This window comes from Pan paniscus, chromosome 13 (assembly GCF_029289425.2).
Source record: "Pan paniscus chromosome 13, NHGRI_mPanPan1-v2.0_pri, whole genome shotgun sequence".
NCBI lineage: Eukaryota > Metazoa > Chordata > Mammalia > Primates > Hominidae > Pan > Pan paniscus.
In genome coordinates this window covers 137,862,877-137,881,747 of record NC_073262.2, presented here as the reverse complement: position 1 = coordinate 137,881,747, position 18,871 = coordinate 137,862,877, and positions in this window count along the sequence as shown.

Here is an 18,871-nt window from a genome sequence, read left to right as displayed (position 1 = left end):
TCAGATGCTCGCCTCGGCCTCCCAAAGTGCTGGGATTACAGGCATGAGCCACTGCGCCTGGCCACAATTGTTAGATTTTTATTGTAGGTGAAGTGACAGATTTTCCTCTTTTCTTTGCCCAAACCTCAGTCAAATTAGTGACCAACTTCATCAACTCACTATGTGATATTTTGGGGCAATATTCTGTATTCCCTTCCTGTACATATTTTACAATCACTCTGACTTCCTCAAATACTTTTTCTTATCTTTTGTATCATGAGTAGTTTGTAAATCACCTCATGTCATTTTTAGGAAGAGGAGAATTGGAAATAAATGAAGAATTGTGCTCACTAAAGTAAGATGTAACTTTCTGGGAATTGAGATGGTAAAACAAAAGTTCATGACCATGAGACATGCTAGATGGGAAAACTGAGTTATTGACGTTTGAAGAATCTGTTACAGCTAGATGCTCAGATTGTGCAGATAAGGTGGGTCTTTGATTTATCATTTCATTTCTTTTTAACTTCAGGGAAGGAGCACTGAGTTAATAACACTTCTCTGGTCATGACCCATTTTTGTTACTGATTGAAGAAAATTGCCTCTTTTACTATACTTTTATCCCCATTTCAAATTCCCCATTCCTCTCCTTTTATAGGTAATGATTTAAATGAATTTCACATTTATTTTCTTGTTCATATGCATTTCTGAAAAAAATGTCCATTTTTGTTTTGAGTGCATTTTTAAAGTTGGACATCTCTTCACATTTTTAATATTCTTTTATTGCATTTTCTCTCCTGTGAAATGTCTGTTTCTTTTTTCTTTTTGCACTTTAGTTGTTGATATTTTTTCACATTGATTTGTTGGAGTTATTTTAAATGTATATTCTAGATACTACTCCATCATCTACATGTGGAATGCAAGTATCTTCCTCCAGTCTGCTGTTATAAAAATCTTAAGTGTAGTTTAATAAATTTTTATGGAGTGATAAGCCCCAGGTTGAGAAGTAGAACATCACCCACCCCAGCAGCTCCCTCGTGAATCCCCCCAATTGCTCTGTCCTGCTTTGTTCCCAAATGTAACTGCAATCCTGATCTCCAATATCAAAAGATCAATTTGCCTTTTTTGACATTTCATATAACTGAAATAATACAATACGCATTATTTTGTGGCTGCCTTCTTTTGGTCAACAATATATTTCTGAGAGCCATTCATCTTGATGCACGTAGGTTAGTTTTCATTGTTGTATACAAACAGAAAACAACCCCTTTAAAAAGTGGGCAAAGGACATGACCGGACACTTCTCAAAAGAAGACATTTATGTGACCCACAAACATATGAAAAAAACTCAACATCACTGATCATTAGAGAAATGCAAATCAAAACCACAATAAGATACCATCTCATGCCAGTCAGAATGGCAATTACTAAAAAGTCAAGAAACAACAGATGCTGGTGAGGCTGTGGAGAAATAGGAACGCTTTTACACAGTTGGTGGAATGTAAATTAGTAAATTAGTTCAACCATTGTGGAAGACAGTGTGGCGATTCCTCAAAGACCTAGAACCAGAAATACCATTTGACCCAGCAATCCCATTACTGGGTATATATCCAAAGGAATATAAATAATTCTATTACAAAGATACATGCTTCCATATGTTCACTGCAGCACTATTCACAACAGCAAAGACATGGAATCAATCCAAGTGATTATCAATGATAGACTGGATAAAGAAATGTGGTACATATACACCATGGAGTACTATGCAGCCATAGAAAGGAACAAGACCATGTCCTTTGCAGAGACATGGATGGAACTGGAAGCCATTGTCCTCAGCAACTAACACAGGAACAGAAAACCAAACACTGCATGTTCTCACTTATAAATGGGAGCTGAACAGTGAGGCATTTCAAAGTGCTGGGATTACAGGCGTGAGCCACCGTGCCTGGCCTGTGCTAGATTTTTAAATACATTCCTGGAATAAACACGACTGGGCCATGATATGTTATCCTTCTGAAAACTACTAGATTTGATCTGAAAACATTTTTTAAAGCACTTGTACATCTATATACTTGAGTGAGATTGATCTGTAATATTCCTTCTTTGTCATGCCCTTGTCAGATTTTGGTATCAAAGTTACACTGGATTTGTCTATGAATTTAAAAATGTTTCCCTTTTTCTGTTTTCTGGAATAATTTGTAGATGAACAGTACTATTTCTTCCTTAAATAATTTGGAAGAATTCACTGGTGAACCCATGTGGGAATACAGTTTTCTTTGTAGATAATTTTAAAATTATGGATTAAATTTTTTAGGTAAATAGAAAGTTTATATTTTTCTACCTTTTATGGATTTGGGTGGTTTTAAGTTTTTTTCCCCTGGAAGTTTTTCATTCTTTTTCTAAATTTTTAAATGTATTGGCATAAAGTTATTTTACAATATTCTTTAAAGATACTTTTAACGTCTGAAGAACCTATAGTGATGTCCTCCACTTTATGACATGTGCGTGTGTGCACGTGTGTGTGTGTGTGTGTGTGTTCATATGTGTTTGTGACCTTTCTCCCTTCCTCTCTCCCTTTTCTCTCTCCTTTCTGAAACAGCACTAGTCAAGGTTTATCAATTTTATCAGTAAACTAACTTTGGCTTTATCAATTCTCTATTGCCCGTTTAATTTTCTATTTGACTGTTTACACTTTTTAAAATTACTTCCCTTTCTGCTTTCTTGGGGCTTAGTTTGTTCTTCTTAAAACTTTCCTAGATGAGTTGTCAGCACTGATTTTAAACCTTACTTTTGTTTTTAAAGTTTTTTTTAAATTTCAATAGTTTTGAGGGTACAAGTGGTTTTTGGTTACATGGATCAGTTCTTTAGTGCTGATTTCTGAGATTTTGGTGCACCCATCACCCAAGCAGTGCATACTGTACCCAGTGTGTAGTCTTTTATCTCTCACCCTTCTCCTGTCCCTTTCCCTTGAGTCCCTAAAGTCCGTTGTATAATTCTTGTGCCTTTATGTCCTCATATGAAACCTTATTTTCCAATACATGCAATTAAGGCTGCTAATTTCCTGCTAAGCACATCTTCAGTTGTATCCCATAAATTTCATCTATAGTGTTTTCATCACCATTCAATTTAAAATATTTTCTGATTTCAATTTTAATTTTTTTTAACTGGTGGGTTATTTATAATTTTATTGCTTATTTTACAAAATTAGAAGAGCTTAGTTTTATTTTTATAACTGTTTTCTAGACTAAATTCACTGTGGACAGAAAACTCATTAGCTCATGTACTATATGAGTTAATTCATTTAAAAATTTGAACTTTATGGACCAGCTAATTGTCAATTTTGGAAAATGTTCTACATGAACTCAAAAAGAATATATATTCTATAGTTGCTGGGAGGAATTAGATACAGTTTGTTATGAATACTGTTCAAATCAATATCTATAGATTAAGGAGGGATGTGTCTGATTGTTCTATTAGGTACCAAGCAAGGTGTTTTAGTGTTCCAATCTGATTGTGTACATCTCCTTTTAGTCTGACAATTTTTTCTTTGAATATTTGGAATCTATGCTATTTAGTAATGCAAATTTAGAATTCTTACATCTTCCTAGTGGTCTACATTTTCCTCATTATGAAATATCCCCACATTTCTCAAGTAATGCTTCTTGTATTATGGTTTATTTTGTCTGACATTAGGGTAACTATGCCAGCTTATTTATTTATTTATTTATTTTGAGAGACAGAGTCTCACTCTGTGGCCAAGGCTAGAATGCAGTGGCACCTCAGCCTCCTAAGTGGCTGGGATTACAGGTGTGTGCCACCACACCCAGCTAATGTTTTGAAATATTTTTTGCAGAGAGAGAGTCTTGCTATGTTGCCCAGGCTGATCTCAAACTCCTGGCCTCAAGTGATCCTCCTGCTTTAGCCTCCCAAAGTATTGGGGTTATAGGCATGAGCCACTGCACTTGGCCCCAGCTTACTTTTGATTGGTGCTTGGATGGTATATCTTTCCCCATCCTTTTAATTTAAATATTTCTCTTTTTTTAAATTAAATGTGTTTCCTGTAAGAAACATAGAGTTGGGATTTGCTATTTTATCCCATTTGACAATACTATCTTTAAAAAAAAATTAGTAGATTTTATTCTTTGGGGAAGTTTTAGGTTTACGGAAGAATTGAGTGGGAAATACATAGAGTTCTTCTGTACCACCTCAGTGCCCCCATCCTCTCTCATTAACATCTTGCATTAGTGTACTATATTTGTTATAATCAATGAGCTAATATAAATACATTATTATTAACTAACGTCTACAGGCTACAATAGAGCTCACTCTTTGTGTGGTAAATTCCATGGGTTTTGACAAACGCATAACGACATGCATCTCCTATTACAGTATCACACAGAATAGTTTCACTGCCTTAAAAATCCTGCATGCTCTGCCTATTCATCCCCCCCTTTCTCTTCAACATCCTTGCACTATTTAATTTTTTAATTATAGTTTTTAGTTTGACTACAGGCAGTAAATTACTAATCTATTTTATTTTAACTCTGCCTCTTACTATTGGATTTCTATTTGTTCCACATGTTCCATGATCCTTTTTCTTTCCTTATTTAAGTATTTTTAAAGTTTTCTTTCTCTCCTCTATTGGTTTGTGACTTATACACTCTTGTACTGCAAAGTTACCCTAGAGATTTCTACACACATCCTTAACTTTTTAGTGTCTAATATAAATGAATATTTTTAACACTTCTGAAACAACGTAAGAACCATGGAATACTCCAACTTTATTTACTACTTTCACCACTGTATCCTATTGTTGTCCTATATTTTATTCTATATCTATTTCAAAACCACAAGACATTATTTTTTCTTACGTAGTCAATATTCATTTGTATTTACCCACCTATTCATCTTTTCTATTGCTCTACATTCCCTCCTGCATTTCTGAGTTCTGTATGAGAGCATTACTTTCTGCCTTAAGAATGAAGGCAGCCAGATATTAAGGAAAACTTCCTTCAAATAAGCAAAAATAAGACTGCTAACTTCTCAACAGAAAACAAAACTGCTTCTAACATATCCAAAAAAGCCAGAAGACAATGGAACACCTTGAAAGTCTGAATAACTGCCAACTAGAATTCTGTACACACAGCTGAAGGGCAGATTAGATACCGTGAAGAGATAATTAGCAAATTGGAAAACAGATCAGAAGAAAATATCCAGAATAAGCTTGTAGATGTTAAAGGGTCAAAACTATGAAAAAAAGTTTAAGAGACAGAAGAGATAGGTATAAAGGTCCATGTGGAAGTGGAGCCTCTTGAAATAGAATAAATAAATATCTCTTAAAAGTGAAGACAAATAAAATTTGTCTTCCAGATTAACAAAATCTGACAGAAAAGATCATAGGTAGACCTGCACTAAGGGAAAGCCACATGGTATCCTTAAGCTTTTAATAATGTTATCTCCTAACAAAGAGATGTATTTGTTTATTTGCTTCTGGAAGGCAGCATATCACATCAACTGGTCAAGGTGTTCAGGTGGCTGAATGCTGGATGGCAGTCCTTTTTTGAGCTAGCCTATTGTCTCTTCACCTTTCCAGCTAGGGAGCAGTGTTCAGGGTCCCATTTGAGAGCTTGGTGTGTTCACAAGGGGCGCTTCCCATGATTAGGCCCAGAACACCAATTTTGGTACCCCACACAGCAGGGACACTGAAAAGGAGGGCCTTCGGTCTTTCCTTTTGGAAAAGGACGAATGCAACACAAATGCTGGGCTCACCTCTCTTGGCTTTATTCTTCTTCTAGATCCTTCTTCAGACAAATGTTGTCTGTATGTTTTTCCACTTTAAAAGTTTTTCTTAGTGGAAATGTTGGGCCTGAAATGACATAATCAGAATATGTTGGAAAGTGAATTCTCTGAATACATTTTTAATACAGTTGTCCCTCTGTACCCTCAGGGGATTGGTTCCAGGACTCCCTGCATATACCAAAATCTGAGGATGCTCAAGTCCTTGATAGAAAATGGTGAAGTATTTGCATGCAACCTACACACAGCCTCTCATATACTTTAAATCAAGCTTGTCCAACTTGCGGCTCACGGGCTGAATGCAGCCCAGGACAGCTTTTAATGAGGCCCAACACAAATTTGTAAACTTTCTTAAGACATTATGAGATTTTTGGGCCCGGCGCAGTGGCTCACGCCTGTAATTTCAGCACTCTGGGAGGCTGAGGTGGGCAGATCACAAGGTCAGGAGTTCGAGACCAGCCTGACCAACATGGTGAAACCCTTCTCTACTAAAAATACAAAAATTAGCCGAGCGTGGTGGCACGTGCCTGTAGTCCCAGCTACTCAGGAGGCTGAGGCAGGAGAATCACTTGAACCTGGGATGCGGTGGTTGCAGTGAGCCGAGATTGCACTACTGCACTCCAGCCTGGGTGACAGAGCGAGACTGTCTCAAAAAAAAAAAAAAAAAAAATTATGAGAATTTTTGCGATTTTTTATTTGTTTAGCTCATCAGCTATCATTAGTGTATTTTATGTAAGGCACAAGACAATTCTTCCAGTGTGGCCCAGGGAATCCAAAAGATTAGACTCCCCTGCTTTAAATAATCTCTAGATTCCTTACAATACCTAATACAATGTAAATGGTATGTAAATTGTTGTTATATTGTACTGTTTAGGGAATAATGACAAGAAAAAAATCTGAATATGTTCAGTGCAGTCACCTTTTTTTACTGAATATTTTCAATCTGCAGTTATTTGAATCCACAGATGTGGAACCCATGGATAAGGAGAGTCGACTGTATGTGAATGATATCATGATATATATTCATATACATCTCATTTGGTTTCTTATTTTTCACTAGCATCCATGTTTATTTGTAAGATTAACTCATATTAGTAAATATTCTTGTAATTCTTTTCATCCCCCTTCATTGATGCATATGTCAGGAAACACACACACGCCTGCGCGCGCGCACGCGCACGCACGCACGCGCGCGCACACACACACTTGGGTGCTTCCGACACCCCTCCCCCATAAATACTGCCATAATGAATATCTTTATGCATGCTTCCTTATACAATCTGTGCTATATCTCTTTGTGATATCTACCCAGGCACAGAATTTTTCTGCCCCAGGTGGTGTGCTATTACCTAATTTGTCAGTAATGCCAGATCATTCGAAATGGCTGGTATATTCTGTCCTCTCTCTAGCAGGACATCAGAGGACCTATGACCCCATATTTTCAGCTTTTTGTTTATGCTCATCTTCAGTTGTAGAGTGATTTCTTGTAGTTGTTTGGATTTGCATTTTCCTGATGCAAACTAATGAATTTGAATAATCATCATACGTTTTTAGCTTTTTGAGTTTTCTCGTTGTCATATCCTTGTTGATATTTTGCCATTTTGTTGTTTATTGATACATTTTCCTAGAAGGTCTGTAAGAATCCCTTGTATATTACACAGGTGTATCCCTTGTCAGTTTTTGACATTGTAATTTTTATCTAATAACTTTGTCCATCGTGCCTTCCCTTGAATACCAATCTTGAATTTTAATGTATTCAGATTGATCAATTTTGCCATACAATGTGTGCTCTTAGAGTTTTATTCCAGAAGCATTTTTCCAACCCAAATCACAAAAATATCATGCTACATTTTCCTCTATTAACTTTATAATTTTACCTGTCCCATTTGGTTTTCAATCTAAATACAGTCCAGTCTCAAATGTGGTTTGGTATAGGCACCCAATGTAACTTTCCTTTAGATAACGAGCCAGTTTTCTAAGATCATCTGCTGAATTTGTCCATTGTTCACAGATATGTGTCATTCACATGCACTAAATTCCCATAGCATTTCTTCTTCCTGAGCTGTTTATGTGTCTCCCTCATCCAGTTGTCCATTCTACAGCAAATACCACATTCCTGTGATCTTGAAGTATGTCTTAACATCTGTTAAGGCAAATAAATCCCCTGTTTCTTCTTTGTAAGGTTGATTTAAATGTTGGACTTTTATTTCTCCATGTAATTTTAAAGTAAGTTAATGAGTTTCTTAAAAAAGATCTGAAATTTTGATTGGAATTGCATTGAATTTATATATAGTTTGGTGATAAAAGACATCTTTATAACATTACATCATCTCAGCCAAAAGTAGAACATCTCTCCATTTATTTATATTCTCTTCTGTTTCCTTCACCATAATTTTGACATTTCACAACAGAAGCATTGTATATTATTGGTTAAACTAATTTTAAAATACTTACGAATGCATTACTCCTGTGAATGGACTATTGCTTTTTAAAAAAACACTTTTTGTTCTTATTGCTGAAGAACAGATAGAGAAATGCTATTGGTTTTTGAAGGTTAATCAAGTAATCAGAAATCAAATGGCCAATCTTTTTAGCTCTAATACTTTGTGGAGCCAAGTTTTCTAGGTAGATAATCATTCAGTGATGATGGTTTTATATCTTCCTCTTTCACTCTCATATTCTTTATTTGTTTTCTTTCTTTGTACTCTTGGCCAGAGCCTCTGACAACATCTTCAGCAGAACCAGTAAAAATTAGCATTCTTGTCTATTATCTTAGCAAAAAATGTTTCCAAAGTTTCTCCATCAGGAATAAGATTGGCTGCAAGTGTTTGGGCGTAAAGCATGATCAAATTAAGGGAGTTCAGTTCTTCTCCCAGTTTGCTAAGAATTTTTTCATTAGTAGGTGTTGAGCATTACTAAATACTTCTATATCAATTGAGATAATCACACGCTTTTTTCTTCTGTAATCTATTATTGCTCAGTGTTACTGTCAGAAGTTAACTCCATGACTATATGGAGTGGCTGAGTATGGGAGAATTTTTCTTCAGGAAAGATTTAGAAAAAGAATTTTGTTAACTGTCCCAAACTTTTAATTTTTACCTCCAATTTTGCAACATTAAACTGGTGCTTAGAAGAGGACTCTTCAACAGGGGTCCCCAGCTTCCAGGCCATGGACTGGTTCTGGTCAACGGCCTGTTAGGAACCAGATTACGCAGCAGGAGGTGAGCAGTGGGTGATCCAACGAAGCTTCATCTGTATTTACAGCAGCTCCCCATTGCTCACATTACCGCCTGAGCTCCGCCTTCATTCAGATCAGCGACAACATTAGATTCTCACAGGAGCACTAACCCTATTGTGAACTGCACTTGCAAGGGGTCTAGGCTGCACGCTCCTTATGAGAATCTAATGCCTCATGATCTATCTCCCATCACCCCCAGATGGGACCATCTAGTTGCAGGAAAATGTGCACAGGGCTCCCACTGATTCTACATTATGGTGAGTTGTATACTTATTTCACTATATATTACAATGTAATAATAACAGAAATAAAGTGCACAATAACTGTAATGTACCGGAATCTTTCTGGAACCATCTCCCCCTCGTCCCCACCAGGTCCATGGAAAATTTGTCTTCCATGAAACTGGTCCTTGGTTCCAAAAAGGTTAGGGACCATGCTCTTCAAGATTAGGTTATAGTCCAACCTGGATAAAATGCTCTTGGAGTCCTCTCGTCATTAAAAAAAAAAAAAAAAAAGCTGCATTGGCCAGCAAGGTGGTTCATGCCTGTAATCCCTGAGCTTTGGGAGGCTGAGGCAGGAGGATCGCTTAAGCCCAGGAGTTCAAAGTTGCAGTGAACCCATGATTGCACCACTGCACTCCAGCCTGAGCAACAGAGCAAAACTTTATGTCAAAAAAAAAAAAAAAAGAAAGATGTGTTATTCTATCTGAGAGCAGTTCAGCACTTATACTTACTGTTGGTACGAAAAAAGAGGTGCAGAGAAAAACACAATGTGAGATATAATTAGAAGTGCCTGTGCAAAATGTCAGCTCAGCTTCCCCTCCTCCAGCTAGTGCTTCCAAAAATGTGATTCCTGGAGCCTTTGAGTTTATTTCTGGTTGATCTGAATGCATTTTATGAGCCATTTCCCAAAATATCCATTGGATCTCCTTTGGCCATCGTAATCAGCTCATAAATTGAGCTCATCAGCTGTAGGGCTGGAAGATGGTGCTTCTCAGCCACGAGGGCCATCATGTGGGATTCCTCTCTTCCAGCCACTGAAACCACAGCTGAGACGCTGGCTGGGACAACTCAGCTGCAACCAAAACCATCCCAGTAGGAGGCTGAAGTAAGTCTGTGGCTCTTGAGATATTTTCCATCTCTTACAAGGCTGGATTTAATCTAAAGCTTGATAAAACAACAAAACAAAATAAAACAAAACAAACTCTCTGCTTAGCTTTTAGTAAATAGATGCCATTTCTTGTTGTCACTTGTCTATTGTCACAGCTAAGTGAGTAGTTCTTGGGATGACATCATACTTAACTGTGCTCTCATTTTAAATTACCCTTTGTTGCAAAGCCTCATAAATACTGAGCTGCATTATTACATAAACCAAAGGCTGATGGGTCACCTCATTTGTCTTGTGGAAAATGAGTGTGTTCTGTGACCGTGGGAACAGCAAGTTCTTGGGAGAGGCATCTTTCACTTCCAGTGAGGATTGGTCTCTGTCTTGGTTATAAAGGGAAGGGTCTCTCCCTCCGCCCTGTTTGGCAGAAATCCTTTTTCTGTCACATTTGTTGCTGCTGTGGGTTCTGTGGTTTTCAAGAGAGCAGAAATGTTCAGCCATTCTGGTTTCCTCTTTTTCTGAAAACCCAGTATTAATTTCTCCTGGACTGGCATTTTGTAAAATTTGCCTTTGAAAAGTATTCTGTGTTGTGAAATGCTCATATACACATCTGGAAATATCCTTCTGTAATGGATGCTGCCAGGCAGCAAGAGAGGCTGCTGTTTGTTCTGTGGACAGCATCATTTCTTTGCTGCCTCCTTCTCCCCAGCGGGCATGCAGGCAGCATGTCTGGGGGCCTGAGGGAGCTTCTCCCTGAGGCCTGGGCTTTGAAGGCCCAGTGGGCAGGTGTGGGGTCTGGACAGTTCCAACTAGCTGGCAGCTTGGACAAATCGTCTCGTTTTTCAGGCCCTTGACTTCATCCATGACAAGAATTTCGGGCTAGGTGATCTCCAAGGTGCCTTTCGGCTCTCAATTTTTTATTTCATTTCCTTCTCATCACCATTGCCTTTATTCATGGAGGGGTGCACTGAACTCCTGAGGAAGCGTGCTCTCTCTAAGTTTCTAAGTTTCTCTTGTCATTTCCAAAGCACAACGTCGATGCTTTAGGAAGTGGTGTTTAAGTCAGAGCAGTGCGTCCTGTCTAAAACCTTCTCTCTGGAGCCTACGTTGAGAACATTCCGGAAAATTCCATATGATCATTCTTTTTTTTCTTTCTTTTTTTTTTTTTTTGAGACAGGGTCTGGCTCTGTCACCCAGGCTGGAGTGCAGTGGCGTGATCACAGCTTACAGCAGCCTCGACCTCCTGGGCTCAAGCAATCCTCCCACCTCAGCCTCTCAAGTAGCTGGGGGACTACAGGTATGCACCACCACACCCAGCTAATTTTTGTATTTTTTGTAGAGTTGGGGTTTGCCATGTTGCCCAGGCTGGTCTCAAATGAGACTGCCTGCCTCGGCCTCCCAAAGTTTTTGGATTACAGGCATGAGCCACCATGCCCAGCCCATAAAATCATTCTTCAGTGTGGCAGAATAACATTTGAGATATGAATTGCTGTTTTTCCTCCCCGGTATTTCCTTAGTCCTTCTGCCTGTTCAAGCCGAGAGCCACCAGTATGGAATGTCCAGGCCTTCCAGAAGGTTCGGAGAGGGGTTTCCTAATGCAGGTTTCCAAACACCCAATTGGTTATGGAAATTGGACGTAGGTGTTGAAGGGCATGAAATGACACTGTGTGCCTCTGGGGAAAGAAGGAGAGAGAACTGGTCAGACCAAAGACAATCCCAACAGACTGTGGAGGAGGAAATGAGTTTTACTGGGGAGGAGGGAATGAGTTTTCCGGGCTCTGACAGCCGTGAGGTCTTGACTGGGCTCCTTGTCAGTTACCTCGATGTGGCTGACTTCAGAGGGCATGTGATTAGGGGACCCCAGGGTTGAGGGTGCCCAGCCAGAGTCTGGCAGGGAAGAGACCATGGGCCTGGGACAAGGATGGGCTGATGACTGCTCTGACCTCACCCTGCCCTGGTGCTGCTCCCTCCCTCTTTGCCCGGCCTCAGTGCCATTACTTTTAGGAAATAAAAGTGATTTTTCTTGCATACCTGAATATGGGGCTTGCAATTTCCTCCCCCCACGGTAATTTCTAGTAGGTTTTTCCAGCTTGGAGGGTTAACACACGTTATTTTAGCGAAGGCTATGGAGAATTCTAGGGTATCAGTGCAGCGGTAGACACAGGCACCCTGTGATGAGGTGCAGGGCACAGGGAACAGCGGGAGACACCCAGACAGGCAGGGACGGAGGGGAGATGCAGTGAGAGGTGACCGTGAGGACAGGCAGCACCTGCAGATGCCCTTGATGGGATGCACAGAGGGAGTTCCTGCAAGCGCCCTCCCTCCCAGCAGCCTGGAAGAAATCCTCACAGCGGGCCGAGGAGGACAGAGGAGGTGGGCATGATGACCAGGGCAGAGAGACAGCAAGGACGCTGTCCTCCTTCACTTGCAGGAGGAGGGATCGCTGGTCTCAGCTGAAGCTGCTGCTCTACGGCTCACTCAAGGCTGGGGTAGAACAGGCTGTGGAGGCGGAGTGAGGGGTGTGGACTGGGAAGCCAGACGGCTGGGTTCTAATGGCACCTCCACCTTGCAGAGACAAGTGACTTAACGTCCCCTTAACTCAGTCTCCTTGCCTCTGAAAAGAAGGTAACAGCTCTGTCTGGGTCCATGTGAATGGGGTGCAGAGTGAGGGCTACAGTCAGCTCAGTGGACTTTAAACAACCCCTCAATAGCAATGGCCTAGGTGGGTGGTTGCCAGGTGCTGGGGTGCGGGGATGGGAAGCAACGGCCTAATGGGACAGTTTCCTTTCAGGGTGATGAAAATGCTTTGGAATTAGACAGAGGTGGTGGTTGTACAACGTCGCAGCTGTGCTAAACGTCACGGAATTGCTTACTTTTCAACGACTGACTTTGTTGTGTGAAGCTCACCCTAATTTTAAAAAAATGTTAAATATTTTTAAAAAAACTAAGAACCCTCAAAGCAGTGGCTTAACTTGAAAAAGCCAAAACCCTAGGTAAGGATGGTTTATGTCAGAAAAAAAAAAAAAAAAACTGTGTTAGCACTTGCTATGGGTTGAATCTTGTCCCCCTAAAAGATACTGAGGTCCCACCCTCAGAATGCGTGAATGTGAACTTATTTGAAAATAGGCTCTTTGCAGATGAACAAGTTAAGATGGTCATGAGGTCACTGGGGTGTGCCATAATCCAATATGACTGTGGGCCTTAAAAACAGGGAAAATTTGGACCCAGAAACAGAAATAGATAAAGGGAAGAGGATGTGAAGACACAGAAGACAGAGAAAGGCCCACGGATACCAGATTCTTCCATGCAGCCCTTAGGAAGAACAAACCCTGTCCGATGTTGGCCTTCTGACCTCCAGAACTGTGAGATGATAAATTTCTGTTGTTTGAGCCACATAGTTTGTGGGACTTTGTTAGGGCAGCTCCAGGAAACCAAGACAGTCTGAGTGGCCTCTTGATGCCTAAGTTGGCCGCCATGGATGGCCGGACACTCCCCAGCAGACTCTACCTCTAGGAGGATGAAGAAAGGTGGTATTCCTGCCCCCGCCATTTGAGTGTGAACTGAACGTAGTGACTGGTGCTGGCCAATAGGATGTGGTGAAGATGATGGGATTAGATCACCTCACAGGGTAGCACCCTTGACGTTGATCTGCTGGCACACGGCTGTGTTGCAGAGGCCAGTAGGAGCTGATGGTGGCCTCCAGACAGCAGCCATGGGCACATGCTACAAAACATTCCCAGGCCAACACTTCAGAGGTAGGCCGGGGAGTGCACAAGCCACAGGCACCACATAGTGACAGGCAGAACGTGGGTATCACACCAACAATCACACCAACAACCACACAAGCTGGGAAGCAGGCTCTTCCCCAGTCCACTGTGAGCTGTGAAACACCTCGCTGACACCTTGCAAGAGACCATGAAGTCAAGGAGCCAGTACAGCTGTGCCAAGGTTTCTGATCCACAGAAACCACGAGATGCATGCGTGTTGTTTTCAAACACAAAGTTAGATGGCAATTTGTTATGCAGCAATAGATAACCAACTAAACTCCTTATATCCTATTGATGTAAAATGTCAGGTTTCTGGATTCTTGTCCTGACGGCTTGCAGTTGCTAGGTAGAATAATAGGAAGCCTTTGTCAGGGCCACAGCCAGACTCAGAATGCCTGGGGGTGGGGCTCAGGCAGGGGCAGGAACCCAGAGGAGGACTGGCAAGAGGGACCCTGTCCTGGGGCTGTGCTCATTTGACATGACAGCAGACTGAGGAATCCTTCACAGTCCGTGTCCAAGAATGGGGTTTTACCTTGCATCTCCTATTTCCTAGAAAGAATTCCCTTATTCAAGGGAATTCAACTCAGAGAATAATGTTCAACCATCCAGAAATGCATTACTACAAGAGGGGGCATTTTCTCCATCCATGATATCTTCTGCTTCATTTGTTTTATGGCTTTTACTGAAAGTTCCTGAAGTTTGCCACAAAAATCAACTCACCAACACCCTGTGGATTTTGTTTCCTTTTCTACTGAGATCCTAACGCGTCAGATGGCCAGGTTTTTGATAAGAAGTAAAAGAAAGGACCCAATGCAGGTGACCTAGCTTCAGCTTTATCTAGGATGCCAATAGTAGAAATTAAATATTAAATAGGAGTATAAGGGGAAGGTGTTAATTACCTGTGTATTTCTGCTCTTACAGATATTTTCAGTAAAAGCCTGGTTTCATTTGCTTTTGGTTTTTGTTGATCAAGGTAGCTGTGAATTGCTCTTGTATTGCTGAGAGAGTTTCAGAATGTGCCAACTTCACCGGCCTGTGAAGCCAGTTCACATTACATTACACTACTGCCAAAATCAAGAGGCCTTCAAGCCCCCACCTGCCTATTCATTCATTTATTTATTCAAAAATATGCATTGGGTAGAGGAGATAGATACAATGGCACACACAATCAGCCAGGTTCGTGGCCTCATGAACTTACGGTTTAGTTGGGAAGACTGACATCAATCATATAATCAGACCACACTACAGTGTGACCCAAGCACAGCTCCAGGCGCTGCAGGGAAGGCTCCAATAAGGGGACAGATCTGGGACTGAACTCCAAAGGTCGAGAGGAATTAAGCCATCAGAATGCAGGGGGAAGAGCATTTCTGGCAGAGAGGGAGGCAAGAAGGAACGATGCAAGCATATGAGGACAGAAGGAAGCTGCTTCTCTGGACAGCAAGGGAAGCGTGTCTGGACAAAGGCTAGGATGAAGGAGGACTCTCATAGGAAATTTTGTACAGATTTCTGGTTAGAAGTGGCAGGCTTAACACATCCATTGAGTCACCCTTATTCCTGAAATATCACTAAAACAACAAAAAAGTTTCTTGTTTTTTTTTTCTTGTTTTTTTTTTTTTTAAGCATAAACCTTCAAGGATATAATGAAAGAAGAGAGAACAGCAGTAAAATTGTATAAGCAGGTGAACCTAAACAGGGAAAGCAGAAAAGCAATCTGATACATGCCTCAGCCCCTGCAAACTCCACGACAAGGTTTTATGCAGGTGGTTCAGACACCCAGACCCCAGGCTTATTCCCCACTTGACCCCTAACACCTCCTTCAGGAAGGAGACTAGGAGAACCTTCTAGAGAAGAAGGTTCTGACTCTGGTCAGTCAGAGGTGAACACTTAGCATTTCATCTTAGGGTACAATCACTTAGAGAGCATTAAGTGTACAACGTGGGGCCAGGCATGGTGGCTCACATCTGTAATCCCAGCAGTTTGGGAGGCCGAGGTGGCCAGATCACCTGAGGTCGGGAGTTCGAGACCAGTCTGACCAACATGGAGAAACCCTGTCTCTACTAAAAATACAAAAAAAAAATGGCCAGGTATGGTGGCGCATGCCTGTAATTCCAGGTACTCGGGAGGCTGAGGCAGGAGAATTGCTTGAACCTGGGAGGCGGAGGTTGTGGTGAGCCGAGATCATGGCATTGCACTCCAGCCTGGGCAACAAGAGTGAAACTCTGTCTCAAAAAAAAAAAAAAAAAAGTGTACAACATGGGAGTGTCCCCAAAGACGCATCCTGGGCCATCACCCTGCAGTGGAGACTGACCCTTCCAGTGGCCACACAGCCAGCAGCCCCACCCACATACAGAGCTTAGAGCTTGCAGTCTGCTTTTCAAGGCCTGGCACTTAGATGGAAACCGACTGCCAAGGATTATCAGACAGTCAGGGGAAACAGCTGCCTGGCATCTGGGAGCTCTAAACAAAGGCAGCTCCTGGCACCACCCCAAGCAACTCTGACTTAATAGTCTTGGGATGGGGCCTGGAGAATGTGGTTGTTTCTTTCTTTGTGTGTTTTGGTTTTGTTGTCGGTGAGTGCTTTTAAACTCTCCAAATGATTCAATGTTCAGGTGGGACTGAGAACAGCTGATATCGTCCATTGAAAGAGTATGGAGATCAAAACACCTGTGTTCAAGTCATCATCCACCAGTTAGCAGCCATTGATAGCTACAGCTTTGCACATACAGATGAGAGCATTAGGATCATTCCAGAGCTTGCAAAAAGGCAGAGCTCCACCTCCAGCAGATCTGATACAGCAGCGTAAGGGGAGGCCCCAGAATCTGCACCTCTAACAAGTTACCAAATGGTGCTGATGCTGCTGGTGCAGGGGTCACACTGTGAGAACCCCTGCCTTAGTGCTAAGTGTGCTGGGCGTGGATGCAGACCCAGATGCTCAACTCCTGATTTTTCCATTCACTGGCTGTGCAATATCAGGAATATTACCTAAATTCCCCCATCTTAACTTCCCGCATCTATAAAATCTGCATCCTAATGCACCCACTCAAGGTGCTCTTGTGGGATGAGAGGAGAGGACCCAGGAGAGCTGAGAGCTCCTTGCTGGATGTGGAGCATGGCTTTGTGTTGTTACTGGGCATCTCTCTCAACCTCACCTTCAATAGAGCCCAAATTAAATAAGGTGAATACAGCCCTGCAACTTCAGAACTTCAGAAGGTACAAACGGAAGCCCAGCTTACACATGACACTGCTTTGAAAATGACAAAGGGCCACACTGGTGTGAACCACCCAGATATTGTTACTATCACCAAGGAGCTGGAGTAATCTTAGTGTTCTGCTTAATTCCCTCTTTTTTTTTTTTTTTGAGACGGAGTCTTGCTGTGTCACCAGGCTAGAGTGCAGTGGCATGATCTTGACTCACTGCAACCTCCGCCTCCCTGCTTCAAGGGATTCTCCTGCCTCAGCCTCCTGAGTAGCAGGGACTACAGGTGCATGCCACCACGCACGGCTAATTTTTGTATTTTTAGTAGAGACGGGGTTTCATCATGTTGGCCAGGTTGATCTCGATCTCCTGACCTCGTGATCCGCCCACCTCGGCCTCCCAAAGTGCTGGGATTACAGGCATGAGCCACCACGCCCGGCCTAATTCACTTTTAAATGCTCTTCCTAGGTGCCTTTCAGCATATACTAAAGAGGGTTTTTGTTACTGCTTTTTAAACTGAGTAGCCTGAAGCCAACAACACTGCCTACAAGAGCGCACTGAGCCTCCAGCTCCACATAGGTGAGATGGGATAAAAACCTTACTTCCCAGGGCCATTTTAAAGGTCAAACAAATTCTCATCAAAATGTTTTATACTGAAATTTACTATGTAGAAAGATGAGCAGATGTTAATAGTATCGTTACTATGATGGATGTATAACTCTTAGAATTAAGAGTCAACATGAAAGAGGTGACATCTCGGGTTTCATAGGCATGATGGTCTTCCATTCCCGTTCACTATGACAAGATTACCTAGCGGTCTTTCCATTTATGGTGCTCTGGAATGCTTAACTTATAAAATTCTGGGTTCAAATTTGCAGTATTCTGGGAAGGAAATTGTCCAACGAATGTTATAAAGCTATTATAGCTTTATATTTAGCTATTTAGCTTTATGTATTTTTTTATTTAGACCTAGATGTCTGCGTTCTTCAGCAGATACACACGGGCTCCAACGCTGGGCCAGGTCCTATGGCAGGAGCTGAGGCTGCACAAGGGAGAAGATCTGGCGTCACCCTCAAGGGTCTACTGGGTGGTGCGGGCAAAGGAAGGAGCCAGCCCCGTGCAGTGTGGCTCGCCATGATGGGAGAAGCAGGCTGCTGTGGAGATGCAGAGGACAGCCCAAGGCCAGGTGTGGGCTGGGTGCCAGAGAAATGCCTCCAAAGGAGGTGGCAGGCAGCCTCAAAGGAGTGGATGGGCAGGGGGCCCCTGGGCCCCAGGAAGCCTCTGCAATGAGAGAAGGGGTGCTGTTTTGGGGGAAATACAAAGAGACTCAAACACTGTTTAACCTTTCCTCCCCAGCCACTGTCACTTGGTATTGCAAAGGTACAATTTATCGCCACGTCAGCTGTTTTCCTTTCCATACATCCTTCCTGTCCTCATCTTTATGCATACATGTTTCACAGGGTTGCAAGCATAACATGAATGCAGGTTATGTTCTTTTCACTTAACTTTGTATTTTTAGTTGGCTCAAAGTTGGCATAATTATAAATTCAGTGACAGTATAAAAGTTCTACAGTTAACGCAACTTATCTATCTCAGCATTACTACGTTGTTGGCAGTTTCTATTGTTTTAACCGCTATAAATCTTGGTGCATTCCCCTATTTATGGGTACACCTTCGGCTTCATCAATCATGGTTGTGTAATAAAATGAATAGGAGAATACAGACCCTGACCTTGAATCCTAGCTTTGCCACTTCCTGGCTGTGACCATGGATGAGTCATTTCACCTCCCTGTG